Source organism: Corvus kubaryi, unplaced genomic scaffold, assembly GCF_017639235.1.
Source record: "Corvus kubaryi isolate FWS band 111438036 unplaced genomic scaffold, C.kubaryi_AGA036_p1.0 66, whole genome shotgun sequence".
In the NCBI taxonomy this organism is placed as follows: Eukaryota; Metazoa; Chordata; class Aves; order Passeriformes; family Corvidae; genus Corvus; species Corvus kubaryi.
In genome coordinates this window covers 25,654,920-25,676,573 of record NW_024582054.1, presented here as the reverse complement: position 1 = coordinate 25,676,573, position 21,654 = coordinate 25,654,920, and the positions used below count along the sequence as shown (strand labels likewise).

The window sequence follows — 21,654 nt, the reverse complement described above, 5'->3', positions numbered from 1 at the left end:
CTTAGAATCTTGAAAAATGTTATGCTTGCACTCATATTCATGTATTTAATATGCATAAGTACTTGTTACATTATCATATTATGTGAAAAATATATAAGCATATAATATGTATGAGTAATTGAGACAAATTAAGACCTTATAATTACCTCTGGAAAGAATGTACCACTGTTTGTAGAAACTCCTCCTAGAGTTACCTTTTACAAACCTGAATTTGTGGGGAGAGGACTTCTATTGCACGTGCACCAAAAATTTTGCTGGCAGCTTTCCTCATCCCCATCCAGCACCACAGAAATGGCTCATTGCCTTAAAGAAATACAAAGGAGCAAATGAAGGGAAAAGTCACTAAATGCCAGAATGAGAACAACCACAAGACTGAAAAAGGATGAAAAATAAAACATTCAAAATTTTGTAATAAACTGGAATTCAGATGGAAGTCAAACTGAAGGAAATAATAAAACAGAAATCAAGACATACAGAATAATGTATACATGTACACTGAGATTTATTCAAAAGCAGTAATTAGTGATCTAAACTTGTAGATTTCTGCCATAAACTCCTATCTGGGAGATTTTGGCCATCTTCCTATGAGAAGGCAAGGTTTTTAGAAAGCATGGAATTCTCACAGCTGAAAAGAGACTTTAATGTTGGCACACAGATGCTCCATTGGCTTCTGAAGCTGTTGATCTAAAAACATTTCTTATTCCAGTAAAAGAATATATGGTAGAGTTGCAGGCTGTGGATCATCTCCACTTTCTCCTGCAAGAGAGAAGACTTCAGGAAACTGAGTTTTTATGGAATGTAGAGCCGTAGAAGAGGGTTCTTCTCCTTGAGTCTGCCAGGGAGAGGAAAAAGAAAATAGTCAATTAGTCTGAAGTTCAATGCCATTAGTTTAATACAGGGGATGTCAAGGATGTTTTCTTTATATTGCCTTTCAGTTATGAAAAGCCAGTTTTGAAAGCATATTAAGTCCTGTCCTAAGATATATTATATGCCTGAAAATCCTACTGACCTCGCTGGAAATTTGTAATCCTGTGTAGGAGGTCAACAAGTTAATTTTTATGAACTCATTGCCTTGTTTTCCTTTGAGGTTGACTCCTGAACTACCCTGTAACAGAGTTCAATGTCTAGAATTTGCCTTTGCAGTCTTGTCTTAGCTTATCCCAGAGCCAACATCTGTGTTCTTCCTTTAAATTCTCATTTGAGGGAAACTGGCTCACTTGGCAGACAGAGTTACTGGGACAAATATAACTGGACCTCAATGTAATTCCCTCATGGGCAGATGTAGGCTGATGTTTTTGCTACTTGTTGTTTGGCAAAAGGTCTTGCAAGGCTCGATTGATTGTTGCTTAGATTATAAAGCATTATAGATTATATACAGTGGAAAACAGTACAAATACATGAAACCTGAAAAATGAAGACTCCATCACGCTTTTGCCTCTGTGATTTTCCATTGGTTTGGGACATAACCATTTGATTTTGGCATTGTACTCATGTTCATGTCAATAAGTAAGATAGCTAAACCTCTTGTGAATTACTGTCTCTTAATCAAGCCCATCATTAAATTGTGTACACAGAAATGGGCCTAGAGACTAGAGCTCCTGCCAAAACCCCAGAAGCCAGAAAAGAACATCAAGATTTTAAAAAACATTCCTGTAAGACATTTACCAATGTTTATGCAAGTCTTAGTCCATCTCTTCCATTGCTGCTTTCAGTTGATTGAGAGCATAAGGTGCTGTGTTTCCTGTAAGTCACGGGAAGCCTCTGGAGAAGCAGATAGGAGTGATGCCTTTTTTCACTTTGATGTCATATGATCTTAAATTTCCTCAAGGGTTCTCTTGGATCCCCCTCTGGAGTTTTGCAGTCTGGAAAACCCTGATTAAGCAAGGCTCCTGTTTGTTTTAATAGCCTCAGATTTCACTCCACGAGTGCCACAGCATGTTTGGAGTGCCCGTGGACATTAATTTTAAATTGTCATCTGAAGTGTGTTTACTGCATGCTCATAGACTGAAATGTGTTTATTGTTATGCACATAGAATGTACATCGTTATATAAATGTTTAATGTATGTATAAGCTTATATTATTTTTTTCTTGTTGCCTTTCCTTGTTGCTAAGAATCGCTCAGTCTAATTTGTGTGTATATTGTAAAATACACGCGAACAAACACATCATATTAGTGGTATAAGCACAAACCTAATGGAAGCACCCTCTTCATGGTCTGGATCTACCAGATATTTACTATCACACAGTCATTAGGTTTCAAACAGACAATGTGTGTATTAGCTGCACATAGAAATATACCATCAGCTGTAAGGGTCTTACATTGAAAATCAGGTCTCTAATCTTACTTTTTCTGCATTTCCAGGTTTTTTTATTTCCCCCTCTAATTTGAGCAAAGTTTGAAATTAAATTGTTGTCTTTGAAATTAAATAAATTGCAGAAAATAGTAATTAGGCATGATTCTTCTTTTTAACTCTTGTATAAAATTTGAACCTATAATCAGCAGTGGCGAGGGCCAAAAACAATAGCTCAGGAGTTAAACTGACCTGAAGTGCATTCTTTTTACTGACTTATGTATCTTTCTTGAAGGAAAAAACCCAACCAAACAAAGCTCAACAAACAATCCACACAATTGGTGCACAGATGGTACAGAGCAGAACCAGATTCCTCTGCAGAACTGTAAAGCTTTCATCCCATGCAGTTTCTACACCGATACAGATTTTACCCATCCATCTGAGCTGTTAAGTTTTTGTGCACTGAGTGTGAGACTCATAGATTTGGCTCCAGCATCCACTCACCCCCACAGAACGGGGTATGTCTTACAGACTTTCCTAGCCGGGTGCCAGAATCTGTCTCCTGCTGCATGACCTGATATACCAGCTGCAGGTGGTTGGCAGCTCCTCTCATCCCGTCTCCCAGTGTGCTTCTCTGCCCAGTGGGACAGTCTGCTGGGCTACATGTCCACCAGCTCTTTCCCAGGTGTGGGGCTCTAAGGAACCTGCTTCCAGGTGTGTTTCCTGGCTGCAGCACAGGGGCTTTGGCCTCTTCCCCACCATGAACCCCAACACACAGATATGTCTCCTGCACAGGACCAATCCACAGTTTTGTCTTGTTCCTTGGAAAAGAAGAAACATGAGAGGACTGAGCCATTTGTAAATGAAGTTATGCAAAGCTACAGTCAATTTTGTTTGCCAGAGTTTGAGGATTTGAAAAATTTGTTCGCATATTTCTTCCAGCCTGTATCAAGTATTCTGGAAAGTCATCTGCCTCTTCAAACATCTTTTTGGTCCTCTGTTGTATCTGGATAAATGCATCAGAGGACTGCTGGTTTAGTGGACTTCTACTTTTATACTAATAATGCACTAAATTGTTGTTATTTCCCAGACAACAAAAATAAATATTTCACTTGTTGTTCTATAACTTATTCCACTTCTGTGGCTTCTTAAATTTTTGCTTATTTCAGATCTGGCTCAGCCATATTTCATCAGGCAAAGCTGCCACCAAAGCTTGATGGGAGATTTGTCCAAGTAAAGTCTTTAAGATTTGACATGTACTATTTTGCTCTGTCTTTGTGCTGTTACTGTCTTTCATTTGATTTGGAACGTAGATAATTATATTCTAGATGTAAAACAACAACTTTTTTAAAATTTTTTTTTTATAAATAAGATATTTGTTTTACTACCCAATGCCTGGAAACACCTTCAAAGAGGTGATTTTAGTATCTTATAATTTTCTGTACACCATAAATAGTTACTTGGAATGTGCTTCTAGTTGTCTGCCCTAAAAGGAAAAAAATACTGACCAAAAGAATTTAAAGTGCTTAAGAGTTTTAACCACAAAGGATACACAGAGAGGCTAGAATGGCACATGGTGCTGAGCCTGTCAGATTCTTAAAATACCAACAATTTGGTGGTCTATAATCCTGTCACTCTTTTCATGTATCTGAAAAAAAATGCTTAACATCCTTGTTAATTGCAACTATAGCTTTCAGACAAGAGATTTGATTTTTCCAGTATCAATGTTATAAAATCAGGGAGGATTTAGAGTAAGAGCATAGGGTTCTACTTTCTAAAAAACCTACCGAAGCTTTATAAAAAGATTTTGCAAAGCAGTTTACTCAGAAGGGTTCTCTTGTGTATCATGTTATCCACAATTTCTCTTTTCCCATCTTAATTGTAGAACTTTCTTTACAATCTTCGTGTTTTAAAATCCATGTGCCCCTTTTTCTTCCTGCCTGTGAGAATTGAATTAATACTTTCTTTGTGATTTCATTCCATCAAACTTTTTATGATGTCACAAAAGATTAGATTCAGAGAAAACCTGAGAACTGATGGAAATTAGTGCTCAGGATTCTACAAGATTGAGCCCACTGAAAGAATTGCAGTCATGTTGAGGCATGATTTTCTAGCAAAAGCCAATAAGCTTTAGATGTGAAGTGGTCCAAGAATATATGAAGCATAAGGATGAATATTTCAAAATAAAATGTTTTCCAACATTTTCTCTGAAGGGTCAGGTATACAATTCCAAAAAAAATAATGATTCTTGTTTGAAAATCTAAGAATAGAAAGATTTTAAACCAGAAATGATGGTACTAAATAGCATATAATCTACAGTGTATGAACCTAAAGACATTCTAGAATAAACTGGAGCTTTGTCATCATTATCGCAATAATATTATAATTATTTATTCCAATATATTTATTCAAAGATTTCTGCTTGTCTTCACCCTTTTCTTATCTATGTCTTACAAGAAAAATGATATAGAACCAATATGGCCAATGAAGCAATAAATTGCAGTACCTCATGAATATTATTTGTTGAGCCACACATGGTTTGTGTTGCAGTTTGGGCTTGGGGGATTTGTCTGTGTTTTTTGGTGAGAAATAAAATTTTCCTCTCCTCAGCAGCAACAGTAGTAACAGAGCAGAAAGGATCAAGCCATTCTGAACTTCAGTAGGTGCATTAGTCAGCCTGCCAGAGTCTTTCAATACGACAAATCTATTCTTTATACAAACCATTCTTAGGTTCTTGCACTGAATAAGTGGAGACAGAATAGGTGCTTTCTTTTCAGACCAGTTGCGGGGAAGCTACCTTTATCATCTTCTGCTATCTAGCATGTGCTCACAGATGTCCTTATCCACTTCTCAGCAATGAAATTGTAGGAAATAATTGTTGAGAATAGGAATCCTGAGAATTTATAGCGTGCATGTTGAATCTATTTGATCTTGACAATCAGGTCAGACCTTCGTTTCACTGAGGTGTATGTATATCCTTGAAACATTTTCTCCATCTGACAGCAGCAAGGTGTACAGGAGAATGAAAGGGGGTGTCCTTCCACCAAAGGAGGGCATCCTTGTGTTAGCACAGGACGTTTGTGTATAATGGGAAATATGGAATCTTGAAAGGCTCTGTTGACCTTCATCACTAAAATGGGAAGATGACCACATCACAGATGTGACAGTTGTGTCATACTGAAGTCTGACCATGGATTCCTATATGCAAACTATGTGTGCATTTGATCTTTGTAGATACTAGCAGACTTATATCTGGAAAAACAGCTGAGAAAATAGCGGTGTCTCAAATGGGACAACTACCTTTGGTGATGTGCTTTTATTTGATGCTTGGCACATTTTAAATTCCATACAAAACAACCTGCCTGCAGGTTGTGATGTGATATCCCTGCTACTTCTACTCTCTAACTGGATGGAATGGGTTTTCTTATCTCTTCTATTCTGTCTTCCTTTCTAGACTAATAAGGTTTTAGAAAAGGTACAGTCTTGTAACAATGTTCATAAGCTCTTGTCACGTATCATATATTACACGAAGTCTCTTAGGTATTCTTTGATTTCCAGGTTTTCCAAACATCTCTCCCCCAGCTAGTTTTTGAATGATGATTTCTTTCAACTTGCGTTTTTCCGGAATGAATCTCATTTTGGGTGATATCCAAAGCCCATTGAGGTCAGAAGAATGTCTCCTATTGACTTTAGTGAGCTTTGGATTTGTTCCTTTATTTCCTATTTCCAGAAGCCAAATTCTGCACACCTTATTGTTTTAATAGGAATTTTGTATCAGCAGGGCAAGCAGTGTTGGCTTCCACAGTCTGATATTTTCAGACTCCTTTGCAATGTATTTCACTCTTTTCCCTAACATTTGTAATGGTACAACATAATTTACAAATATAAGTGCTGTTTATCTGTCACCATGGATAGCTAATGGAAATCTTAAGTAATACTGAGTGAATTCTATTGCATTTGGTACCACCTCTTTCCAGACTTGATATATGTTCTTCCATTACCTTTTGCTTTGGTCTTTTAATTACTTTGCAGTTCATAAGGCTTTGTAATGGTTTGGGAAAATGTGAATCATTTGTGGGTAAAGTTTTGAAAGGCGCTGTAATCAGATATGAAGTCCAGCTACAGGTTATATTCTACATATAACAACTCTTGCCCAGATTCAGGAAAGTACTTTAACATGTACTCAAGTCTATCCCTGTTAAGACATGCAACTAGATTCTTAAATATAATTGTATAAGTGAGACTTTGATCTCAATAAAAGTTAAGGGAAACTTTATCTTCATTCCTGAATAGGGAGTTTTTTCAAACAGCGTCTTTTATATATTATCAGTTCTCTTAGATGGAAAATTCCAAACTGTTCTAAAAAGAATATTCATCACTGCATTATGGTTATCTCTGAAATGAGTGTTCTATACATCTTGCCCAGGATTTGTCATTTAAATTTAAAACTGGAGCGAGTTAAGTGGAGGGCCACCAAGATAATCAGGGATTGAAGGATTTGCCTCAGGAGGAGAAGCTGAGGCTTGTTCAACATGGAGAAGATACGGGTTTTGGGGGACCTTGGAGGATGGAGCCAGTGCTGCCTGATGGGATGATTACAGATAATAGGCAGAAGTTGAAACAATACAAGGCCAGGCTGGATTTAAGGAAAAACTTTTTTACAGTTTGGTCAGTCAAGAACAGATCAGAATCTCAGCAATCAGAACAGATTGCTCAGAGAAGCTGTGCAGTCCTTGAAGATTTTCAAGACCAAGCTGCATACAAAGAAGTTGGTCAGATCTCACAGCTGACCCTGCTTTCAGCTGGAGGCTGGACTGGATGAACTTCGTAGGTGCCTTCCAACCTGAATTATCCTGTGATCTTTTGATCCTATTAGTTTTCTACTTTGCTTATGGTTCTAGTCTGCTCTTGGTCTCTCTTTGGGTCCATACATTTTTTTTCTTAATAGCATGTATCCAATTGCTTTTCTGGAAGGAGAAGAGATACTGGAAAGCAAGTACTGGAATTCCTTGGACTTCCTTTTGAAAGGTATTAACCCTATTTCTCTCTTTGGAATTTCTTTCATTTCTCAGTACCTGCTCCTCTTGGTATACCAATTTAATTGTCAGCGGTTCAAAAATTATCTAGATAATTCTTCTATGATCTGTGGATGCATATGTCCTCCTTCCAGTCTGTATTTTTTCCTAGCTGTTTTATTAAGTACTTGTTATAAATAAATGTACCAAAAGGATTCTGCTTCTCTAGTTGCTCAGGCATATTTTCCTTAATTTTCTTGTTAAAGATTATTTTTTAAATTGTTCCCTTATTTTTCCATTTTTCCTCTTTAATGTTTTGTCAGTTTGAGTGATATTTCACAGAATCACAGAATCACAGATCCCAGAATGGTTGGGGTTGGAAGGAACCTCTGGAGGTCATCTGGTCCCACCCCCTTTCTCCAGCAGGGCCACAGTGGAGACAGTTGCCCAGGTTCATGTCCAAATGAGTTTTGATTATGTTCATGCGTGGAGACTCCACAACTCCCCTGGGAAAACTGTGCCATCACCCAGTCATCCTCATAGGAAAAAAGGTTTCCTGATGTTTAGATGAAAACTCCCAGGTTTCAGCTGATGCCCATTGCCTCTTGTCCTGTTCATTGGGCACCACTAAAAACCTGTACACCTTCAGGTATTTATTTACACTAGGAACCTTCTTTACTCCAGGTTATACAGTCATCTCTGGGCATTTTTTAGTGCATGGAGTTATTTTACAATGCTTTAATTTCATACATAACAGAGAGCCTGCAAGAGTAAAGACCAGCAACTGAAGAAATCTCAAAACAGTTAGTTAATACAAACTATTCATATGCCTAGAGCTTTAGTTGGGCTGTATGTAGAATTACAGATTGACTGAGCAGACGAAGCCAATTTTTTCAGACCATGGTTCAGTGCTTTACTACCAAAAACTTTAAAATTAATATAAATTCCTCTATTAAAATTAGGTGGGTTTTTTTTTCCTGTATTTTTCCTCATCTTTCAGTAAAAGTTTTAGTTTCAGCCTAGCTTTGTCTGCAGCAGGACACTTCTGCTTTGTTTTAGTTTCCCCTACAAGTGCACAAACCTCTTGAAAGATGGTTCAGGGAACATTAATCAACAGGGACATACTCTACCCAGAAAAGATAATCTGTGAAGAGGTAGTACTAGACAGGTATTTTTTCTACACAGAAGTTACTCAACTCATGGCATGTAATGGACAGACAGACCCTGATTTGGTAAGTGAATGACCTTGTTTCTTTGTCAAAAAAAAATTATAATTTGTAAAATAAAGTCATCCTAAGTGGGAACAAGAAAGACAATTTCTTGAATATCTCCTGGGGAAAAAAGAGAGATACAATTTAAATCTACTTTGGGTAGTTTGAATTGTAGTGTTTGGTTAAATTAAAGACATTCAATTTAAACATCTGCAATTTTTTATAATGTGAAAATTTGAACCTTTCTTTTCCTAATATGTCTGATTGAAATATATCTACATTTTAAAAGTTTTTTCCACTTTCCCAAGAAATGCATAAAGTTAATTTAATTTCTTTTAAGAAGGGGTTCATTGAAAATGGCAGTTTTCTGGTAGAGAATTGTCTGATGTATTTTTAGCATTTTGTGTAAATAATTTAACTGAAATACCTCAGTTTTCATTCTATAAGAGTGTTTATAAGGATAATTAGTTTGTATTTCTGAAACACTTAAAGACAAAGATTTCTCTCCAAATGGAATTATAAAAAATACTCTGGTAGTCTAAAAGACATCAATGAAATTCAAAGGCACTGTCAGGAATACCCTGAATCATGGATATAAATTAACAGTTGGTTTAATTAAGTAACTAAAATCTCTGTGGACTTTGTTGTTCAGAGTTATATCAGGCAGGAATTATGTACAAAAATGTGTACACACCTTGTCTTTTCCTACTTAGGAATGGCATTTAATTTCATCTGTCACTTTACCATCAAGTCATTTGGGACTGTGAGGTACTTCTATACTCTGCCTCACACAGCTTTAGTTTTGACTCTCCTGGGCAATTTCGGATCATCAGCAGAAGATATAAAGTTTGTATTTGTGTTTGAGGTTGCTCAGGAGCAGGCTGAACAGCAGAAATTCCATCAGAGACCTGTTAACACCTTGCGAGCAACTTCTTCCCTTCTGACAATTGGCTGCTCATTCCTTCTTTTCCTTCCTAACTTGAAAAAAAATCTAATAATGCTCAAGAGGACCATTGCTTTTGTGCCGTGGTAGCTTCTTTTTTTTAAAGGCCTGTGAATTTTCCCAAAGCTCCATGGAAATCCATGACATATGCACCAGAGTATCCAAGTATAGAATTACCACACTGCAGTTACCAGATCATCTTATCCATGTGCTCCTTTGGACAAGCCTAACACATTTTTGAGACATGACCTCCATCTGCAAATCTGCATTGATTCTTTCCCATTTAAAATCTCTGTCACAGCTGTAACTCCCATCATATTGCCATACATACGAGGGTAGATTTGTTAAAATTGCAGTCTTTGTCTTCTAAGATATTTGGATACTTACTCCTTGATTCCTCCAAGTATTACATTGCTTCTTCTTTTTTTTTTTCATAGAAAAAGAAGGTAAAAGTGAACAAAATACCACTTATTTTTTCTGACTAAATCATTAGCATCAGAGAGTTCATTAAAGAATGCTTATAATGAAAACCAGATTCCAGAATTGTATTTTATGCAAGGAAAACAAAACAAAATGAAGAATTGTTTAAGGTAAGGTCCTGAATTTGTACTAATTAGTTACTAACCTGTAACTAATTAAATATTATTTTCTTTATGAGATCTCTGATATTCTTTTCTGTGTTTTGATTTTCAGATGCATGTGTAGGCAACTTTTATAAAAAGCAAATTAATCTAGGCTTTGGCTCTCACTCAGCTATGTCTGGCATATACACATCTGAGATCTGTAATAGAAGAGACTGTTTTAGAGACATGCACATTCACATCAGTATCATGTTTCTAAATTTCACAATAATCTTCATTTTCAGGCCTTCATATCTTGTATGTGCTAGATTTCCCTGTTGTGTCACTTGGGTTTTCTGCCTGTGGAGCACTGAGTAAAGCATCAGTAAATTCAGATGGAAATTGCCTGTGCTCTTGAGCTTTTCTGCTGTTGAAAGCGTAGCTTTAAACTTACAGAAATGGTGTAACTGCTGCCTGTTTCTAATTATTCCTGAAAAGCCAGTAAGAGGTAGTAGGAAGGGCCACTCAGGAGAATGATTCAGAGTGACCTGGAAGCTTTAGCTATTGTTCTTGGACTGATGACGTTCTCCTTGCTAAGCCTGACATCCGCTGCCCAGACCAAAGGTTGTTCGTGTGTCTGTTGCATCCTGTTCTGCCCAAGGCCCAAAATCACACTGAGGGGGGGGTTCAGAGATGGTGAGGATAGTATTTTTCTTAGAAGTAATAAAAATAAGGAAACAGAAGGGGCTTAAAGATGTGTTCTATTGGTAACAACATCTGTGAAAAATTGAAATCTCTGCAGCTCATCAATGACATCAGCAGTTACCAAATATTTGAACCCATCACTGCTTCACTCTTATGACAAATGTTCAAAACGGGATGCTTGTATTTAAATAGGCTCCTGAATTTAAAATGATAATGAGTTTTTCAGATAGTGTGATGTTTAGCTGAGTTGTACCTCCTACCCATTCATTGAGATTTGTGGATATCCATCACTGAGAATTAACAACTTTACTGACACTAGGGTGACTACATACAGATTTAAAAGTTTAACATTAGGCTAATAAATGTGTTAATATTTTCACCTATTTTCTAGAAAGTTTTATTTTTTTATCTTAAAAACACCCACAGCGAGTAAAGCAATTTTTAAATGTCTTGGCCTGGTAGTTACAGCATCTTAGAATCATAGAATATTTTGGGTTAGAAGGGACCTTAAAGATCATCAAGATCCAATCTCCCTGCCACTTTCCACTAAACCGCATTGCTCCAAGCACCATCCAGTCTGGTCTTGAACACTTCAGGAATGAGGCATCCACAACTTCTCTGGGCAGCCTGTTCCTGTGTCTCACTACCCTCTGGGTAAAGAATATCTTCCTTATATCTAATCTCTCCTCTTTTAGTTTAAAACCATTCCACCTTGTCCTGTCGCTACCTGTCTGTGTAAAAAGTTGCACTCCCTCTTTTTAATAAGCCCTCTTTAGGTACTGGAAGGCCACAATGAATTCTTCCTGGAGTCTTCTCTTCTTCAGGCTGAACAACCCCAACTCTCTCAGCCTGTCTCTGTAGGAGAGGTGCTCCAGCCCTCTGATCCTTTTCATGGCCCTCTTCTTCACTCACTCTTAACAGGTCCATGTATTTCTTGTGTAGAGGACCCCAGAGCTGGTTGCAGAACTCCAGGTGGGATCTCATGTGGGCAGGGTAGAGGGGCAGAACCACCTCCCTTGACCTGCTGCCCACACTGCTTTGGATGCAGCCCAGGAGTAAAAACATACTCCAAAAGTTTAGTATTGATACAATCAAAAAAACAAAAAAAAAAAGGTGAAGATTTCTTAAAGACACGCAGAGTAGAAGCAAAATCCTACCAAAATGAAAAGCAAGTTTATTGCTTTTCCACACTTGCTGGTAAGAGGCAGTGAGAGAGAAAAGCCCTATATGAGCTGGCTGTAAAATGAGCAGTTTCAGTATGATTGTGTTTTATTTTATGTAGACAAGCAAATACATGAACAAGTGTGTATAAAATCCTTCATCTAACTTTGATTCTTGAGGAGTCTTCATCACTTGTAGCTTCCTGGCTGACTGCATTAATGCTACTATTTAATATGGATTGGATTCTTTTCTATTTCGTTTAACACTGTTCTCGCCTTTTCTTAAGTAAATCTCACTCATCCTACCTCCATTTCTCAATGATGTGTTTATTTTCACAGTTCTCTCAACCATCTCTTGCACAGGCAAACTCACTGACCATTTTTGAGTAACTTTTGAGACCCAAGTATGTACTTTCTTCACGTGATCAGCTGGTAATTTAGAATCTAGGTCTCTTCATCCTCTTATTTCCTGGCAGCTTTGTCTAAAAACTATTATGGGGGCAGCCAGTCATCCTCAAGTGCTTCGTGCAAAAGCTGATCTCTACAGAACTCAGATAATCTTTGTCTTTAGGGATCTTCTTTATTGAATGCCCATTGTCCAGTGTTATGTGCTTACCTTAAGGTATATTTATTCAGTGTGTCACATGAGCATCTGCACAGCAGATAACAGCAATTTGTGGAACTTCAGTCCTAATCTGCAAATAACTCTTTTGTAATACAAGCTGCCTCATCCCTTGTGCTCAAAAAAGAGGAGCAAACATTGAAACATACAATGAAAATGAACTGATAACTTTACTATAGCTTAGTAACTTGGATTCCTTTTTCTAATTAAAATAGAAAGTTCTTCAACAGTAGAATAAAGATTCATGTTTTTCTTATCAGGGATAGTATTTACAACTAAAACTCCTGAAGATAACCATCTCCTGTGTTAAAATGCTTTTTTTGAAGTCAATGCCAAAAGCAGGCATAAGTTGTCCCCTTCCTATGTTCACTGTTGTACCAGTGATTTCTGTGCTGCCTCTGACATACCAGACACATGGCACTGCTGGTATTCAGATAAGATGAATTATGGCTTAGACCTGATATTTCTTTGTTAGTTTTACAGTATAGCATATAATTTTTTTAAAAATATAAACCCTAATAAAAGTCTCACATAAAGAAAGCTCTCAAATGGTCATAGGCTTAATGTCCCTCCATCCTTTTTACAGGAAGAAAAATGACTAAAACTTGAAGTCAGACTCTGGCATGCTTGAATACCATATGCCTGCACTATTGAGAGACTGGAGCAGAGTATCTGGAGAAAGATGAGAGAGTGTGGGTGGCAATAGAAAAAACAACCACGACTGTAAGTTAGCAAGATAATATCCTTACTTTCTTCTGTGGGTCTCAAGAGTGATTAAAAAAACATTGGTGTTTTAAAAATATTGCTGAGGACTACAGTGTGACTCATAATGCTTCAGAGAATGGAATTCTTGGAAGTTCCACTGTAATGCCAGATTTTAGAATGGAGGGCAGCAGAGCTGCAGAGAAGTAACATGAGGCTATGTTGATGGAGAAAGAACATCTCTAATGAAATTCAAGTGAGAGAGAAAGAAAGGGAAAAGAATGGGCCTGGGGACATACGACAAGACAATTACTTATACTGAGAACTGTTGCTTGCACTGATGGGAATGTTTCACTGCTTTTTGAGGTTTTATTGGCCAGCACGCCTGCCTACACGACAGTTTGTCATATGCACAGCAGGGGAAGATAAGTAATGTTGACCAATCAGACAATGAAAGCAATTACAAGCGAGTCCAAAAGTCCATCCTAGAGCTGACCTAAAAGTTTTGGATAAAACTTTTCTTCTTTCCTTCTTTTTATTTTCCTTTATTCTTTTGGGGTTTTCTTTGGGATTTTTGGGGTTTTGTTTGGAGTGTGTGTGAATTTCTGGTAAATTCAGTGTTTTTGTGAGGGAATGTATTGGCTAAATGTTGGGAAGCTTTCTCAAGTCAGAATAACCTTTCTGGTCAGAATAAAATAAAGAAGAATGTTTGTCGTCTGGAATTAAATAGTAGCCTCACTGTTATGGCATGTACCTGATATTTTGCTTGATACTGTAACACAGCTGTTTTATATCCTCAGTAAGTAGCTTTGCTAGGAAAGTGAACAGTCCAACCATTCCCCACAAGTGCTGATCAGTACCTCTTCTCTTAAAGTTCCAAGAAAATGGTTTGTGTATTTCACAGGCTATGACACTGTCCAGGTTATGGAATTTCCAGGTTCAGATCCATGGACATGGGCTGGGCTTGTACCAAAAAGTCCTCCTTTAAGTAAGTGTCCTCACTATCTGACAGCTGAGGTAGAATTGAATTCTCCCTATTGCTTATACTGGAAGCCGAAATGCTAAAATCTAGACTTTTTAATTATTATTTTTGGGTGCATTCTTATTATCTAGGTCTTTCCTATAAACTCTAGTTTGTGCATACTATTAAATAAAAGATGTTGGTTCAGAGTTCTGAAATGTGTCAATGGCTTAAAGATGGATAATTCTGCTGTCTGGATAGAAACTTTGTATATCTTGTAAACATTTAATGATTATTTGTCTGATAATTTGCATCTAAGAAATGCAATTACTTGATATTTGGTATTTCCTCTCTGAAAAAAGAAAGCCATATAATCAGCAGGGGAGCAAATATGACACCGTTCATGTAAGTGATGGTTCTATATCACAGCTGAATAAATATCCTATGTGAACAAATAGTTGATACATTCTTGGGTGAAATTTCTTCATGGAATTTGATCGATGAAGTGTGTGGATAAATTAACTGATCATAACCAGTTCCTGAGCAATTCATGAACAGGAAGAAACACTGCAGAAGAGGGAATTTGAATAATGTGTGTTTTGTTTCATTTGAATAACAGGAAAATGTATATTTTTGAGTTGGCCAAAATGGAAAATGAAATTTTAATTTTTTTTTCCTGGAAAATTTAATCTAGTTACATTTAGAAATGAAATGTCTTAAATGAAAAAGGTGGTCTATTATGAAAATGAGCACAGGGTTTTTTTGTTTTACTTTTAGTGTTTTTATGGTATAATGAATTCTTAGTGGACTAATTTTGCAGTTTTCAGATGGATGACACATGGATTTTAACCAGGTTGAAATGGCAATTGTGTAGATTAAAAATTTGATTAAAAATTTGTCCAGCTTTCCTGGGCTTACAATCTACCACTTCCTTATTTCCCAAAGCAGCGAATTGAGAAATATTTATTCATTATGGGGTTAATACAACTAATTTTCTCTCATATTGCCTGTCATCCAGTAAATTTCATAATATGTGAACACAGCCAGGCTATTATGATCTCAGAGTCAGCAGTACAATCTACAATGCATGATGATAGCAGGTTCTCAGATAAACAGGACTTTGGACATAATGAAAAAATGCACCAAAAATTTGAGTAAACAGGAGCAAGTCAATCTGCATCTTCTCAGTTTGTGTAGGAGATAAGTTGGAGCTGGGAAACATTTTCTGTTATGTGCATTAATGGATGTACAACTCATCCAATCACTCGGGAGCTAATACTGCACTTTTCCGTTCTATGCATAAAAAATGTCATGCCAAATGACTCTGAGTGGTATCCATAATGATGAATTTACAGCCATCAGTAAGGAGACTTCTTCGATTGCCTGCATTAAAGCAGCAGATGATTATGATCCCATCCAGTGATGCTTTTCCTTGGCCTTATTAAAAAAGAACAGCATACAAGGCAATCATACCCTTGGGTGTCTTTTGACTTACTCAAAAGTATGACTTAAGTGTTGATTTCTTTTCTGAAAAAGCCCAAATTCCATTTTGCAATGGTGACACATCCATCGTCTAAAAACAAATGACATGGGAATTGCAATGAATGCCCTGATTGCTCACCTGGTAGCAAAAATAGCACCAGGTTTCAGAGACAATGTTTATCTGTGCATGTCTGTCACTGCTGTGCATGGGAATAGATAATCCTCTCCCTCTTCTCATTGTCCCACAGTTTGGCCCTTATCTCACACATTTGTAATGCAGTGCTGCAGTCTCTCAGAGACCTCAGTGGCTTCTTTCCCACCATCTGGCCCTTGAACCACTGTCTTACTTCATTGAGCAAGAGGGGCTTGACAGATCTAGGAATGAGCTGTGAGACAGTGTTCAATAACTGAAAAGATAGAATAAAGTCTGATTTTCCTTTTTGTCAAGTCTCTTTTCTTGGGATTAGATTTATTAACAAAACAGAAGGTTCCAAAGTGATTTAATATTGGCACAGAATATGTGGTAAAAGGAAAAGGAGATATTTCCAGCTTCAAGCAGTGTCTGCAGGAAGTGCTAATATACATCTCTCTGGGTAGCTTCCTATCCAGCCTTAGAAAACAGATGTATTTCTATGGTACATATCAGTTTGTTTCAGTTCTACTGGTAAATCACTATGGAGTTCCTCCAGACCTGTCTTTGTGTTCATGACAATGCAGTAGAAGAGTTTTACTCAGTTAGTAAAAAAAATACAAAATGCAAGGTCCATGACATTTCTTCCTCAATCTGCTCTTTTTTCTTCCATTCTGTCCCTCCCAGTAGATAACTTCCGGAATGTATAATGGCTGAATGAATCAACTGAAGACATCTCATGGGAATAGGAGAGGTCTTGCCAGTCAGTTCTGGGGAACAGTTCCAAATTCTTCTGTTGCATATGCTTACCATACCTTTGCTCTAATCAGGTAGATAGAACAGTTGACTCCTTTTGATGTCATGGTAGTTTATTTTGTAACAGATACTTCTGTCAGCTAAACACTGTCAGAGACAGATGTGCATGACCATCAAAAAAATTAGAGCCCAACATAATCATTCCAGTGGCATGTGCTCTAGAGAAGGCAATATACAGTTAAAAGGAAAAAAAAGATTAAATGAAATAGAGGGAACTAGACAACCGAGTTTCATTTAATCTCTTCAATTTCCCCAGAACTGTTCCTTATTCACCAACACACACACAATGGACGTGTTTCACTTCTGAGTGAGAAGAAATAGAAATTAACTTGGTCATTTAAAATTTTTTTTTGTATATTTATGACTTCTTGGAATAACTATTTCATTCCATAAAATGCACAAGTCCCTGCCTCTCCCTTTCCAATGTTCCAAAACCACTCTGGGCTAATTTTGATCTCTGCAATTGTATGTGTCTGTTAGTGGCACAATGTGTTCTCTGTGTCCACGTGCTGCAAATCTCATTGACAGCAGCCTTGCGCCCTATTCTTTCCTGATTGTCCTTCATCACAACTGGAAAGTGATCAAATAAACAGTATTTTTTCTTGCATGGAATTGTGCAACTTTCAGAATTTCTTCAGCTCAGTGTCATAGTTTTTTTAAGAATCGCTTCCATTACAAGAGTTATTGTAAGTCATAACATATACATAAATTTTTATTTTTAACTTAATAAAATGTATTTTTAATAAACATATATTTTAAATTTTATCCAGATGTTATGAAATTTTTTTTTTTCTTAGAAATTATTCTCGCTATCAGGTCTTTGGCACTAAAGATACCTTTGGCATAATTATGCCTACAAAGTTATATGAACTTAGAGAAAGCTCTGGAAGATGTTTAGATGCAAAATTTTTTGAATTTATGATACTTGAAGTGAGGTTCTGTGCAGTGACACCTCATTTAATTTCTGTAATGTGGTACATAATTTGAGGAATTATGCCTGATAACCTCTAGTGATTAAATGAATATACTGAATTTTGTCCACTGCGAGGGATGGACTGGGATTAGCTCAGTTGGTTAGAGCATGGTACTAGTAATGCCAGGGTTGTGCGTTTCATCCCCATATAGGCCATTCACATGCATTGAGCTCAACAATCCTTGTGGGTCCCTTCCAGCACAGAATATGCTGTGATTCTGAATGTATATCCTGACTGACTCTTCAGGCAAGAAAAGCAAGACAGAAGAAAAATAGAAATATGACCCTAAAAATCCAGCCTGGGCTGCCTTGGAATGGAATATGAAAATCTGGTCAAATGCAGACTGCTCAAGCACTAGTTGTTCATAAACCTAAGATGATGAGAGAGAGAAGATGGCCATAAAAGAATGAAAGTTTTACCATGATTCTTACCATCATTACCGTCACCTACTGAAACCCCTCATTGCTAGGAGTATCAGTAAAATCTAAATCTGTTAATAATTTTTCATAATGCCCATTACTTTATAATGGATAATGGAACGCTATTCTGCTCGGGACCATGTTCCAGTTCATTCTTGAAGACTCCAGTAAGAAATGCAGCTCTTGGACGGCTTTATCAGACTTTCAGGGATCACCTCCATGTTGGGGTAATTCTGGGCACTGGGGGATGATCTGTAGGGGGTTTAGCTACCTTGCCCCATATGGCCATGTCATAAAGGTCCTTTTAAGATAGAGGATATTTATTGCTTGAAAGGAAATGGAAGCAAGTGCTTCCATGAGCAAAGTCAGGATGAAACCATTAACTTGAAAAAGAGAGATGAAACAACATACAGGCCTGATCTTTTAAGTTTGATTGGCACAGGAACTGCATAGACCAGACTGAGGGAGCCTTACTTTTGAGGGCATAAGCCCTGAGAAGGATTCTCATGCGAAACATATTAGGTGAAGGATTTTAACCTTGTCCTGCATTGCATTTTCACCCAGGAGGTACTGAATACTGTTTGCAATTCTGGTTAAGATGTTTTTGGCCGTTGAGTGTTAGTGCATTTACCACTGTAAACCATTTCCAAAATCTCTGAAGAAGTAGATGGAAGGCCAAGAAGATGAGAAATACGTGAGTTTGTCAATTAAGTTGAGGTCATAAATGAACCCCTTTTCAAGAGGCATCATCAAACATTTGTCTGAAAAGAGAAATTTGCAAAGAGGGAAGCAGGTATCAAATTCCCTTTTGGCAGCTGGATCTTAAAAGCAATTAGGATGAAAAGCTACCTGACCTAAAACTCAAGACGCCAAGAGGATGTGCCTTAACAAGTAGAGGGAAACACATATCGATGGGGTTTACAACTCTCATGCTGTAGGGAGGATGCAGAAAGATGAGGAAATGTGCTGACATGCCTAAATTGTGGCAGGACATAGGACACTGGCACTGGTGGTGAGGAGGAACTTGAGAATGATTTTTGAGCGCTGTATGTAAACAGCTGTCTGTCTTCCGCAGTGTGCTGTAGAAAAATAGAGGTTTTGAACCATTAGAAAAGCAAAGGAAGTGCAATAGCCCAGATTTTGATCATAATTACACCCAGGTGGTTCTGAAGTGACTACACCCGTGTCATTGAAGTCACACCAGTGCAAAACTTGTGTGAGAACTGAATCGAGCTCTTTGTTTTCTTGCATTTGTGTACCAAAAGAGTACTCGAACAGCTCTTAGTAAATAATAAATTAATAATGATATAATGATCTCTCTTATGACTGGAAGAAGTACAGAAAAATTAGTATCAGAATAAGAATTTGCTTGCAAGATTATTTTAATGTGTCATTTCTACATTTTTATTGAATATAGGATGCTTTGCTGGACTAATTTTAATTTCTGGACCAATTAAAATCTTTATTTCAAATATCAGAAACATCCAATGTAGTCAGATAGTACATGGTGAACAATAGAAAACCTACAACATATAGCTCATAGTTCAAATGAGCAAGACCTCTGGTCTTTGCATGGCAAAATACCTTTAAATCCCCAGCAGAAAGTAGTAATGAAAACAACTAACGAACGCAAGTGCTTTTTCTGTCTCCCTGCTGTAAAGCAAATAATATTTTGGTAGTTAGTTTCATTTGTGTTTCCCCATTTGTGCCTCAGAATACACCAGATTGCAATGTTACATCACATTTTTAATGACTGGAACCATGTCCTGAGATCCCCCTCTGACCACACCACAACTTCCTTCTTTCTTTTCTCCTCCTGGCTAGAGAACTGTATGTAATTATGATGAGGACATAATTCAATTAATTATTGACAGAACATGTAATCGCCACTCAGATCTCTCTCTGATAAATCTCTCTGAGCTCTCTGACTTCTGTTTGTCGTGCACCAGGGAGGTGGAAAGGCACTAAAAATGCGTTTTAAAGATAGGACGTTTCTCAATCCTTTGTATCAGTCGGAGAGGCTTCTGCTGCCCTGGGCTCTTTAGATGTACAGCGTATTGTTCTCATCTGTGCTAAACAAGTATCCCCGAGAAAGCTCAGTGGGAAGGAGGCTTATGATTCATTTTAAGTGGAGGATATAATAGGAGCAGATAACTTTGATTTGTGCAAAGGAAAAGTGTGATCTCTTTCAGGGATTCCAGGAATTCATAGCAATTTTTTCTTCTGTTGCTGATTAAAGAGAAAGTGATAAATAAGAGCTCTGTGTTCGGTTTAAAGGAGGAATGTAGCTTTAGAAAGCTGACTTATTTAGGGGAAAAAAAAATCCTGACCTCATATAGCCTTTGACCAAGATCTGCTAGTAGTAGAGAGCAAAGATGAGGCTGTTTCTGTTATTATTAAAGCCCACAGTGACAATTTCTGTCTGTATGACTGGAAAATGTCCTGGGGGCCAGGCCGGGGTGGGGATGTGCCCGGGTCTTGCCCGTAACTTCAGATTACAACTAAAGCTTGCCAAAAGCTTATAAAGGAAAGAGATAACAAGGTTAGAAAACAAAGAATGGCTTTATTGTAAAGTAAGGAAAACTAAGCTGTACAAAACCCCAAAAAGAACAAAAAAAACCAAACCAAAAAAACAACAACCATAGAAAAAGAATAATCGTGTACACAGCGGCTACCCCTATAGCCGAGAGAGGAGACTCGCTGGTCCCCTGCCTTTGGTTTTCACGGCACAACGTGCGTGGGGCTGGGAAAGGCGCTGCGGGGCAGGGCCAGGGCCGGGACCGCGCTGGGAGCCGCGGGCAGCAGGGCGGAGCGGGGGGCTCTGCTGTCCCGCAGCGGGGCAGGGCGCGGTTTGTTGGGGCTCGGGAGTCTGGTACCAGGGAGGAGCGCTCATTCGTCCCTCGTAGGGTGGCGGGAGGGAGCCGAGGCTGGTGTACCCATGCACCAGGAGGGAGGCACTGACGGGGACAGGCTCAGGCACCCACACCTTTGCCGTGCCTGGGCGGGCGCTGCTCGTGCCGGGGGAAGCGGGGTGATGCCCTGCCGCAGCCTGTCCTGCTGGCGCTGTCGCCGAGGCTCCCCTCCGCTCCGGGACTTCGCAGAGGGCTCTGTGCTCGGCGTCCAGAGCCCAGCCAGGGGAAGCAAGCCCACCTCGGGGTGGGCTCTCGCCCCGCCGCCCCAGCATCAACCGGAGACGCCTGAGCCGGGCGGAACCGGTGCGGCCCTGAGCCCAGTGCCGGGGGGTGAGCTCTTGGGGGCAGCGGGAAGGTGAAGAAGGGCTGAATAGGTTTCGAGCCCGTCAGAGCAGGCACAATGGCCAGGAGGGTCGGGAAGCCCGAAACGGGCACCTGAGCTGGATCTTTTAACACCTCAGCAGAGCGGCCCGATTTCCAGGGGGGCTGCGGGGGCGAAGGGGACCGACGAGCGGGGTCGGAGCATCTGATTTCTCTGTGAGGGACCACTCGGTGCTGCTTTTGTTGCGGGGAGTGGCGGGTGTGGTTACGCGTGCTGGTCTAAACCGTGAATGTTGAGAGACAGGAACACTGCGGGTCCGGAGGAACATTGTCAAGACAGGGGCTACAACGCCCTTGCAAACAGCTTCCCGCAGGTTTAGTTTAGCACAGCGGGCGCGGCTCGCTGCCCAGCTGCGGAGAGCGACTTCC

The 21,654-nt window shown here is 38.7% G+C and overlaps 1 long non-coding RNA gene across 4 annotated transcripts in view; it reads left to right on the top strand.

The window, feature by feature from the left end:
* Positions 1-21,654, top strand: part of LOC121673593 — a 74,755-nt gene that overhangs the window by 36,164 nt on the left and 16,937 nt on the right. Inside the window, exons 5-7 of one of the 4 annotated variants that reach the window (XR_006019251.1) lie at positions 8,367-8,539; positions 9,899-10,051; positions 13,095-14,628. This is a non-coding gene — a long non-coding RNA (uncharacterized LOC121673593). Of the gene's footprint in view, positions 1-7,240; positions 7,321-8,366; positions 8,540-9,898; positions 10,052-13,094; positions 14,629-21,654 lie in introns of those variants that run through there. The other 3 variants (XR_006019252.1, XR_006019253.1, XR_006019250.1) reach the window with 3 other exon arrangements.